The following is a 12,741-nucleotide window of genomic DNA, read 5'->3' on the forward strand; positions in this document are numbered from 1 at the left end:
TTGAAGTTAAGGGCCTGTCCCACTTGGCCGTCATTTGCGCCTCATTTACGCGTCATATGTAAAATAGGTTGACGCGTCGTTACGCGCCATCATGCCGTCTGGTGCGCGTGACCTCATTAGAATACCTTGCGGTGTGCGGCGATGCAAGGCTACGCACGGTGACATAACCATGCATCACCACGCGATACACGTGAGACGTCGGGACGCCAGCATGCGATGCCAATGCGTCAGCGTGCGTACCCAATCCATGCGCCCTTCCCGCGCTACCCACACGCTACCCGTGCGTCACAACGCGACAACCACATTTTTGGAGGTCACGTAAATGACGCGCAAATGATGGCAAAGTGGGACAGGCCCTTTAGTGAGTGTGAAGCTAGTGGAAGGAATGTGGATGGAAGGGGAGGAGGAGGGGAGAAATAGAGGGTGAGTCCAGGTGGGGCCCCAAGTGGTTTTTCTGGTTAGGATTTTGCTCTTCACCGGAAAAAGTGATGGTAAATTAATCAAGGGTTCCTCAAATGATTGACAATGGTCTCCTATGCCTCACCTGGACTCGCACCTCCCTCCTCTTCTAAGGAATTCTCCTGCAGAGCAGTTTGAAAACCACATTAGATGACAATTGTTTGAAGAATCTTTGATTCATTTAACCTCTTTTTTTCCAGTCAAAAGTAAAATCTTAACCAGATTCAGATTCAGATTCAGATTCAATTTTAATTGTCATTGTCAGTGTACAGTACAGAGACAACGAAATGCATTTAGCATCTCCCTGGAAGAGCGACATAGCAAATGATTTGAATAAATAATAATAAGTGTCCGGGGGGGGGGTGTGGATTGGCAGTAAAACAGAGGTACGTCGTTGAGTATCATGTGACAGCCGCGCGTGACCTCATTAGAATACCTTGCTCGACCTGCAGTGGTTCGGCAACGGAGAGACCATGCATCACCACGCCTACACGTGAGACGTGGATAGCCAGGGTAAATGTCCATGGTCAGGGTGAGAGCAGTCCTTGGCGCCCTGCTGAGCGCCCCCACACGCAGACAGCGCTTGCTTTGGACAGACTCACATTTTTGGAGGGGACGTAAATGACGCGCCGGTGATGGCAAAGTGGGCAGGCCCTTTAGTGATTCACCACCCTAGTCAATGCCTTCCGGTCGGGAGACAGAGCAGTTGCCATACCATACTGTGATACAGTTGGTAAGGATGCTCTCGATGGTGCAGCGGTAGAAGTTCACCAGGATCTAAGGACCCCCCCCTCAAATGATTGACAATGGTCTCCTATGCCTCACCTGGACTCACACCTCCCTCCTCTTCTAAGGAATTCTCCTGCAGAGCAGTTTGAAAATCACATTAGATGACAATTGTTTGAAGAATCTTTGATTAATTTAACCTCTTTTTTTCCAGTCAAAAGTAAAATCTTAACCAAGACCTAAAATCACCAGGAGATACTGTACAAGGACTTGCAAATGCTGAAATCTTGATCAAAACATAAAGTGCTGGTGGAAATCAATGGATCAGGCAACATCAGTGGAGGGAATGGAGAGACAATGTTTTGGGTTGGGATCCTTCGTGAGACGAGTTGTAACCCAAAATGTCAGTATGAACAAGAGTCCTTTCCTGAAACGTTCCATGTCCACTCCCCCCCACAGATGTTGCCTGATCCGCTGAGTTTCTCTTGCACTTTGTGTTTTGATCCAAGTTCACTTCTTGTTTCCATCTTGGTCGACAGTCAAAATATTTCCCTTGCTGGCATGCTCTTCTGAAAAGGCTCTTATGGAAACTGCTAACAGGCTTAAACAGATTGAGATGGAATGATGCCAAGCACATCGCAAGAAATTGAGCTGGGAAACATTTGATCAGGCTAAAGGAGAACAGAAAAGGACTGGGATGGGTAGAAGTCCAAAAAGGTACAAAGCATAGTTGACCTGTTCTTCTGTCTACCTTATGTCTCCCCCTACCTTGGTCCTACAGAAACACCCATCCCCTCCTCCGCAACCCTACCCATCAACTAGAAACCTTAATTCTCAAGGAGACAGATGCTCTGTGGCTGAAATAGATGGGAAATGGAGCAGTAACCTGGTAACAATGGTTAAAATCACTTCAATGTCATCTTGTACTATGATACATTGGAAGTAGCTCCTTCGTTTTCTCATCAATCAGCCAAAAAGATTTGCATTTCTGCCTGACCTCAAGCTCAAGCACCAAACAGTAGAAGAGACAGCACCAGATTAATGGTGTAAATCTGAAATTAAAATAGAAAATGCTGGAAACACATAGCAAGTCAGCCAGCATCTATAGAGAGAAATTGAATTCAAATGCTTCAGGTTAGTCTGTAATAAAGGGAAAAATCAGGAATCAAACGGATTTTACAGAAAGTAGGAAGAGGGAAGAGAACATAGGATGGAAAGTTTGGTTATGGGTTGAAGGCAGAAAAGATTAAATAACTGATGAAATGAAGGTACAAGCCAAAAGAGAACGGTAAGCGGATGTAAAGTAGAAAAAAATGCCTTGTGAGGAGGTGCAAATAGGAAAGGCGAAATTATATTAAAATTTCAAATTCGCTGTTGAAATTGGAAAATGCAAATTCTCTGTGTAAAAAATGATTTTCCTCAACTCGGTCCTAAAAGACTTCCCTCTTATCCTTAAACTGTGACCCCTAGTTCTGGACTTCCCCAACATCGGGAATAATCTTCCTGCATCTAGCCTGTCCAACCCCTTAAGAATTTTGTAAGTTTCTATAAGACCCCCCCTCAATCTTCTAAATTCTAGCGTGTACAAGCCGAATCAATCCAGTCTTTCTTCATATGAAAGTCCTGCCATCCCAGGAATCAGTCTGGTGAACCTTCTCTGTACTCCCTCTATGGCATGAATGTCTTTCCTCAGATTAGGAGACCAAAACTGTACGCAATACTCCAGGTGTGGTCTCACCAAGACCCTGTACAACTGCAATAGAACCTCCCTGCTCTTATACTCAAATCCTTTTGCTATGAATGCTAACATACCATTTGCTTTCTTCACTGCTTGCTGCATCTGCATACCTACTTTCAATGACTGGTGTACCATGACACCCAGGTCTTGTTGCATCTCCCCTTTTCCTAATCGGCCACCATTCAGATAAATCTACTTTCCTTTTTTTGCTACCAAAGTGGATAACCTCACATTTATCCACATTATACTGCATCTGCCATGCATTTTCCCACTCACCCAACCTATCCAAGTCACCTTGCAGCCTCCTAGCATCCTCCTCACAGCTAACACTGCCCCCCAGCTTAGTGTCATCCGCAAACTTGGAGATGTTGCATTCAATTCCCTCATCCAGATCATTGATATATATTGTAAATAGCTGGGGTCCCAGCACCGAGCCTTGCGGTACCCCACTAGTCACTGTCTGCCATTGTGAAAAGGACCCGTTTACTCCTACTCTTTGCTTCCTGTCTGCCAGCCAGTTCTCTATCCACATCAATACTGAACCCCCAATACCATGTGCTTTAAGTTTGCATACTAATCTCTTATGTGGGACCTTGTCGAAAGCCTTCATCCCAGTTTGGCAAAAGAATAAATCAGGGAAGGTAGTACATCCGTGGATAACAAGGGAAATCAGGGATAGTATCAAAGCGAAGGATGATGCGTACAAATTAGCCAGAAAAAGCAGCATACCGGAGGACTGGGAGAAATTCAAAGACCAGCAGAGGAGGACAAAGAGCTTAATTAGGAAAGGAAAAATAAATTATGAAAGAAAACTGGCAGGGAACATAAAAACTGACTGCAAAAGTTTTTATAGATATGTGAAAAGAAAGAGATTAGTTAAAACAAATGTAGGTCCCTTGCAGTCAGAAACAGGTGAGTGGATCATGGGGAACAAGGATATGGCGGACCAATTGAATAACTACTTTGGTTCCGTCTTCACTAAGGAAGACATAAATAATCTGCCGGAAATAGCAGGGGACCGCGGGTCAAAGGAGTTGGAGGAATTGAGTGAAATCCAGGTTAGCCGGGAAGTGGTGTTGGGTAAATTGAATGGATTAAAGGCCGATAAATCCCCAGGGCCAGATAGGCTGCATCCCAGAGTACTTAAGGAAGTAGCTCCAGAAATAGTGGATGCATTAGCAATAATCTTTCAAAACTCTTTAGATTCTGGAGTAGTTCCTGAGGATTGGCGGGTAGCAAACGTAACCCCACTTTTTAAGAAGGGAGGGAGAGAGAAAACGGAGAATTGCAGACCAGTTAGTCTAACATCGGTAGTGGGGAAACTGCTAGAGTCAGTTATTAAAGATGGGATAGCAGCACATTTGGAAAGTGGTGAAATCATTGGACAAAGTCAGCATGGACTTACAAAAGGTAAATCATGTCTGACGAATCTTATAGAATTTTTCGAGGATGTAACTAGTAGCGTGGATAGGGGAGAACCAGTGGATGTGGTGTATCTGGACTTCCAGAAGGCTTTCGACAAGGTCCCACATAAGAGATTAGTATACAAACTTAAAGCACACAGCATTGGGGGTTCAGTATTGATGTGGATAGAGAACTGGCTGGCAAACAGGAAGCAAAGAGTAGGATTAGTTGGGTCCTTTTCACAATGGCAGGCAGTGACTAGTGGGGTACCGCAAGGCTCAGTGCTGGGACCCCAGCTATTTACAATATATATTAATTATCTGGATGAGGGAATTGAAGGCAATATCTCCAAGTTTGCGGATGACACTAAGCTGGGGGGCAGTGTTAGCTGTGAGGAGGATGCTAGGAGACTGCAAGGTGACTTGGATAGGCTGGGTGAGTGGGCAAATGTTTGGCAGATGCAGTATAATGTGGATAAATGTGAGGTTATCCATTTTGGTGGCAAAAACAGGAAAGCAGACTATTATCTAAATGGTGGCCGACTAGGAAAAGGGGAGATGCAGCGAGACCTGGGTGTCATGGTACACCAGTCATTGAAAGTAGGCATGCAGGTGCAGCAGGCAGTGAAGAAAGCGAATGGTATGTTAGCTTTCATAGCAAAAGAATTTGAGTATAGGAGCAGGGAGGTTCTACTGCAGTTGTACAGGGTCTTGGTGAGACCACACCTGGAGTATTGCGTACAGTTTTGGTCTTCATATCTGAGGAAGGACATTATTGCCATAGAGGGAGTGCAGAGAAGGTTCACCAGACTGATTCCTGGGATGTCAGGACTGTCTTATGAAGAAAGACTGGATAACTTGGTTTATACTCTCTAGAATTTAGGAGATTGAGAGGGGATCTTATAGAAACTTACAAAATTCTTAAGGGGTTGGACAGGCTAGATGCAGGAAGATTGTTCCCGATGTTGGGGAAGTCCAGAACAAGGGGTCACAGTTTAAGGATAATGGGGAAATCTTTTAGGACCGTGATGAGAAAAACATTTTTCACACAGAGAGTGGTGAATCTCTGGAATTCTCTGCCACAGAGGGTAGTCGAGGCCAATTCATTGGCTATATTTAAGAGGGAGTTAGATGTGGCCCTTGTGGCTAAGGGGATCAGAGGGTATGGAGAGAAGGCAGGTACAGGATACTGAGTTGGATGATCAGCCATGATCATATTGAATGGCGGTGCAGGCTCGATGGGCCGAATGGCCTACTCCTGCACCTATTTTCTATGTTTCTATGTTTCTGAAAGTCCAGATATAACACATGCACTGGTTCTCCCTTATCCACTCTACTGTTTACATCCTCGAAAAATTCTATAAGATTCGTCAGGCATGATTTACCTTTCATAAATCCATGCTGACTTTCACCACTTTCCAAATGTGCTGCTATCCCATCTTTAATAACTGACTCCAGAATTTTCCCCACCACCGATGTTAGGCTAACTGGTCTATAATTCCCCGTTTTCTCTCTCCCTCCCTTTTTAAAAAGTGGGGTTACATTAGCTACCCTAATGATGTATCGATGTAAAATAATTGATTGATGGAATAGAGTTGTGGATAAATGATGAGCCAAATAATCTCCGCACCAAAACCAGCTCAGAGTTTATAACTCTGAGAATAATTGGCTGGGATTTATGCAATAGTTGACATCCCTCCTCAAATTAAATGATATTTTTCAGATACCATTAGCATCCCCAAAAGTGTCGGATAAAATTATCAAATCACAAATTGGCACGGCAATTAAGAAAACAGAAGAAATAAATCAATTAATGCATGATTTAAATAAATCTTCACACAGTAAGCCTATCAGGAGGCATTCATTAAAAGTAGTTCAGAAAGGGAACTCTTTGCTTTGCTGTGGCTCTGTTGCCATGGAAACTATTTCCAAACTGGATCACACTCCATAAGGTGAAACTTTGTCAGCTTGAAAGAATAAGGCTCTACCCTTACATTATGTCACCATTGACTAATCTTAGAAGAGCACGGTTTCTGATTACCTTATAAGACGAAGATACATTCCTTATCAACTCTCTTGTTTCATTCTCTGGCACTAGTTCCAAACCCTGGTGAACCGTACCCACTGTTTAACCAATAGACCGGAAAAGCACAGTTTCCCTCAAATCAAATAACAAAGTAAATTAATCGAATTCTCAAAGGTTTTTTGCCAATTAGTAAAAGTAGACATTAAATATATAGCACAAAATAATTTGCAGACGTTCTTACGTAGCTCGTAATTAGCTACATTTTTGCAGGGATTTCATGAAAAACAATTATGTCAATGTAATTGAAATCTTCCACATCCATAAAGTCACCCCTTTTCTACTACCATCAATGTCTATGAACTCTGATTTTGGAATATTGGCAAATAATCTTTACAGTTTCTGTTGAAAATATACTCCAAGAAAAACATTCTTCACAAGTCTTTGTTCCTAGATCAGAAAACAAACTCCAAGAGAGTCTCTCCTCACAACTAAACTTTCTCAGCCTTTTAATTTTCTCTAAATTCCCTCTATATGCTGTCGGATGCCATCAAATCTGACCTGGTATTTGGTGATCAGAACTGTGGGCAGCACAATGGTAGAGCTGCTGCCTGCCTCACAACGCCAAAGATCCTGGTTCGATCCAGACCTCAGGCGCTGTCTGTGTGGAGTTTGCACATTCTCCTTGTGACTGTAAGGTTTTTCACAGAGAGTTGAGACTCTGCGGAATTCTCTGCCTCAGAGGGCGTTGGAGGCCGGTTCTCTGGATACTTTCAAGAGAGAGCTAGATGGGGCTCTTAAAGATAGTGGAGTCAGGGGATACGGGGAGAAGGCAGGAATGGGGTACTGATTGGGGGATGATCAGCCATGATCACATTGAATGGCGGTGCTGGCTCGAAGGGCCAAATGGCCTACTCCTGCACCTATTGTCTATTGTCCATTGTCCAGTGTTTGCTCTGGTTTTCTCCCACCTTTTAAAGATGTGTGGGACTGTGTGAATTGCCCCTCATGTTTAGGGAGTAGTTGAGAAGTTGGGATGGCACAGAACCCATGCACCTTGTACCTTGTACCTTCCGAAGAGTCCACCAGGGACTATACTAGAATTTGGATAATTTTATACTGGACAATTTTTTTACATTTTAGCAAACCAATTAATCAAGCCAATTAACTACTGTGAATTGGTGAACAATGATCGGCATGGATTGAGGGGCCTGTTTCCATGCTATTTTTTCTAAACTCTAAACCTCAAACTATATAGAGTACTCTTGTTGTGGTTTAACGAGAACTTGTCCAATCTCCCTTCCGATGGTTAAGATTTAGGAAACCGGGATTGTTTACACTATAGCACGAATAATAACTAAGTTTGATGTAGGAATGTTTAAAATGACGTGGCAGTGGAAAGGACAGCATAGATAGGCCCAAACCGTTCTGGTGATGGAGATGGCAAAAATGAAGATCCACAATAGAATGCAAGTAATTTAGAGTAGCGAGCAGGAAACATTGTTGTACAAGGTGATGTATCACAACGGTAATTATCATGGCTGTATATGTATATGTAAATGGATCTTAAAAGAGCATCAGATGTCAGTTTCCAAATCTGAGCCATTGGCTAAATGTTTTTCCAGCATTGATAAAAAGATATGCAAACATGACAATTATTCTGTGTATGGGAAAAATACACAGAATATACACGGCTTTCCGCAGAGACCGCTCCCTCCGTAACTCCTTGGTCAATTTGTCCCTTCCCACCCAAACCACCCCCTCTCCTGGCACTTTCCCTTGCAACCGCAGGAAATGCTACACTTGTCGCTTGCCTCCTCCCTCGATTCCATCCAAGGACCCAAGCATTCTTTCCAGGTGAGGCAGAGGTTCACCTGCACCTTGTCCAACCTCATCTATTGCATCAGCTGCTCTAGGTGTCAACTGCTCTACATCGGTGAGACCAAGCGCAGGCTTGGAGATCACTTCGCCGAACACCTCCGCTCAGTTTGCATTAACCAACCTGATCTCCCGGTGGCTCAGCACTTCAACTCCCCCTCCCATTCTGATTCCGTCCTTTCTGTCCTGGGCCTTCTCCATGTCCAGAGTGAATCCCACCGCAAGTTGGAGGAGCAGCACCTCATATTTCGCTTGGATAGTTTACACCCCAGCAGTATGAACATTGACTTCTCCAATTTCAGATAGTCCTTGCTTTCTCCCTCCTTCCCCTCCCCTTCCCAGTTCTCACACAGCCCACTGTCTCTGCCTCGTCCTTTCTTCTTCCCGCCCTCACATCAGTCTGAAGAAGGGTCTCGACCCGAAACGTCACCTATTTCTTCGCTCCTTAGATGCTGCCTCACCCGCTGAGTTTCTCCAGTCTATCTTCCAGTATATTAATTACCTGAGTTTACAATCTGGGAAAGTGGGAGGGGATGATAGGGGAGTCAATGCCAGCAAATACCAGGAAGTAATGATGTGAATATATTTTAATATCTCACTATCGGTGGAACTTTGGTTCCAATTGTCTACATCCTCAAAATTAAAAATTAAATTTAGCAAACGCATGAAGAAGATTTATAAAAGCCACCAAACCTTTCTTCCTGGATTCTGGCCTAGAGCCTGAAAAGCTCTGACTGACCTCACACTTACAGAGCTACAAGGATTTATCCACTCGACAATGATTTGAGTTATCCTCCTAATAGATAAACCAGACCAATTCTTAACGAGTTGGTCCCATTTATTGGCTTCTTGGATGCATGTGGTGCAACAAAATCGTAAAAAACAACTTTCAGGTCTGAGTGAAAGATGGCCAAGAATACAAACATTCATCTCCTAGCTCCTATTAAACTACTATTATCTACTATTTTCTACTTTTTCTTTCTTTCTTTTTTCTTTTTTACTTTTCTCCCTCACTCTCTCTTTCTCTTCGTTTTTTTTTTGTCTTTCTTTACACACACTACACGTTTTTCTACTCCCTATTATCTAGTCTCTTTTTCTCTCTCTCATTTCTATTAAAAAAAAATAAAAAATGAAGTTGTACATAGAATGTAACTTGCCAACATATATTTGGCACCTGAAAAAAGGTACCACTGTATTGTACTTACTTCTAATAAAAAATAAAATAAATAAAAACAATTAAAAAACAATGATTTGAGTTTGTAGAAACAAAGCACTGTAGGTTTGAGATTAGTTATATGTACCAAGGTACAGTGAAATCTTTTGTTGTGTGCTAACCAGTCAGCGGAAAGACAATATATGATTACAATTTAGCTGCCCACAGTGTACTGATACATGATGAAGGGAATAAAATGAATAATGTTTAGTGCAAGGTAAAGTCATCGAAGGTTTACAAAAAAAGACACAAAGTGCTGGAGTAACTCAGGGAGCATCTCTGGAGAATGTGGAAAGGTGACGTTTTGAGTCTGGTCAATCAGCAAGAAGCTGTCCTTTCAGCCCATCTCATTCATCCCTATCATCTGAACTAATCTACTTTGCCCAGTTGGGCCTGAATATTTCCAGGCCTTGAGACTCTCCCTATATGTCCCCTGAACATAGTGATTGGACTGACTTCACTACCTCCCCTGCCAGCATGCTCCACATATCTACCACTCTCTAAAAAATAAATCTCCTTATATTCATTATAATACTGCTTCCTTTCACCTTAAACCTACTCTCTTATTTTCAATATCCATATTAATGGAAAAAGATTCTGGTTATATATTCTATCTGTGCCTCTTATAATTTTATACACCTCCATCAGGTCACCCTTAATCCTCCTCCGCACCAGCAAAAGCAAAGCCAGTCCATCCAATCTCTCCTCATAACTAAAATCCTCCAAACCGAACAACATTCAGGTGAACCTTCTTTAGTTTGGTTTATTATTGTCACGTGTACAGAGGTACAGTGAAAAACTTTTGTTTCCATGTTATCCAGTCAAAGAAAATATTGTACATGGTTACGTTCAAGCTGTCTGGAGTGCACAGAAAAGGGATAAAGGGTACAGCATTTAGTGCAAAGTGGCTGATAAAGTTTGATTAAAGATGGTTCAAAGGCCTCCAATGGTAGATGGAAGGTCAGGATCGCATTCTAGCTGATGAGGGAACCGTACAGTTGCCTGATAACAGCTCCAGCCCAACCCTGTAATTATGCTCCTGAAGCTTACCCCATTAGTCTAGTTCAGTAAAACACTGAGTCAAGCACTGGACCACTAAACTCTATTTTTTGAAATAATAACAAACTCCCTATACAATATCTAATGCCGCGGGTCCGATCCTTGTCTCTGCTTGTCCAAGCCTTTCAGCCTCGTGCAAGCAGATACCTCCAAAAGGTTACGCAGTCCCAAGCGCCTTTCAGATGATCGACAACGATCCTCGTGGGAGTCACCTTTTATAGGTCATCGGATCTGTGGGGCAGAACTATATGGGGTGGGCAGCCCCTACAAGCCAATCACACATATCAATCACATTATACAGTTAGTGACAGTTCCCCACCCAATTACAAAGCGCCCCATTACAATGTTTCTACAGAAGCTTCCAGAAAGAAGTCAGCTAACTAATTAATGCACCATTTCCCCGGGCAGTATAAACATTTCAACCAAGGCTTCACACTTCAGCCAATCCTCAAACAGCAGTACAAACATCTTGCAACATTATTAACAGTATTTACAACCCTTTTGCAGCCGGCCGATCCTGATTATGCATCTGGAACACCTCTGAGTTTCTCTGCAGAGTCCTCATACATTTTAACAATAGAGAGGACTCTGGACCTCACCATATCTCATATAACAATCTAGGACCTAGACTTCCTGGCACCGGAGCAGCCTGTAGCTTCACACAGAAAAAGGCCAAGCAGGCCCTGCAGATGCATATCCTCTATTTTATAATAACTACAATCTAGGACCTAGACTTCCTGGCACCGGCTCACAGCCTGTAGCTTCACACAGAAAAAGGCCATTCTTTAGGCCCTGCAGAAAATGCATATGACTTCCTTACCTATTTTAGCTTAAAGGAATAAACTACAACATTCCTTGGCCATTTACTTTTATATGTCAACCCCGTCAACTTTTGCATAATATTGTTCTTTGATTAAATTTCACCTTCACACAATTTCCACCTAATCTAAGCTGCAGTCTAAACCACGAAACTCCATGCGGCAAGCGCGTTCTAAGTAACTCCATTCAGCACGCGGCTAACGGCCTGCCGTACGGCCTCACGCAGTCCCACTTCTCGAGCTGTATGGAGTTGTGCCGTCCTGACATCGCGCGGGGCTCCAAAAAACTGACCGCGTTCAAACATTCCACGCGGCAACGGCCTGCCGGCCCGCAGCCGCCTCGCACCGTACGTCACGCGCGAACTTCCCACGGACTTCGCTCACACTTTATGTCACTCACTCGACCTCCACGCCACCCCCGCTTCTGGTTAAGTTGCGCTTGCCGCATGGAGTCGCTTAGGTCGCGCTTGCCGCATGGAGTCGCATGCTCGTGGGTCAGGCCCTTAAGCCAACCTTCCTTGCGATCCACACCACCAATTTTCATGCTTTCTGAAGATTTACTAAATCATACTTCTGACATTCACGCCCAAGTTGTTAATACATATCATGGAAAACAAAGGTCGAGCTCTAATCCCTGCAGCACTCCACTAGCCACTGTCTTCCAATCAGAAATGCATCTTTCCAATACCACCCTCTGCTTCCTAAATCAAAACCAATTTTGGATCCAAATTATCAGCTTGCTTTGGATCCCTGGTGCTTTAACCATCTGCAACAGTCTACCGTACAGGCCCTTGTCCAATATCTTACCAAACACCATACAGGCAATATTAAACACCTTTATCAATTATACATCAATCTTATCCTTTGGTCATCCACCTATCGCTTGTCAGCTCTTTCCCCTCACCTACTTGTACTAACTATTTTTCCTCTACTCATTCAGTCCAAATGAAGAGTCTTGACCCAAAACGTTGTCCATTTTCCTCCACAGATGCTGCCTATCCCAGCAAATTTTCTGTTGCCCTTGCAATAAAACCCGAGATAGTTTTTCTCCTAAATTGTTTGCTCTGACTATACGTGTACTTCTGCTCTTCATACACCAGCACACCCAGACCCCTCTACATTAAATGATTCCTTACTATTTTTAAATATTCTATTTTTCTATTATTTCCTGTTCTGAACCAAGATTATTTCAAATCAGCCCATTTTAATAGGTAAAGTTACTGGATCAGCACATCTGAAACATTGGTTTCTATACAGATCAACCTTACACAGGGAAGTGGAAAACAGAACAGTGGAACAAAGATTGTTCGAGGCAAATTACTAATAATTGGTTTCCTCAGTAACTAATAAGCAGAAATCACACACTCGCCTCCGCTCAGCTCCAAGCTTCTGCCTGAGGTGTCAGACAGTGTTCAGGCTTCAGT

The sequence above is a fragment of the Leucoraja erinacea genome, chromosome 2, assembly GCF_028641065.1.
Source record: "Leucoraja erinacea ecotype New England chromosome 2, Leri_hhj_1, whole genome shotgun sequence".
Lineage (NCBI taxonomy): Eukaryota > Metazoa > Chordata > Chondrichthyes > Rajiformes > Rajidae > Leucoraja > Leucoraja erinaceus.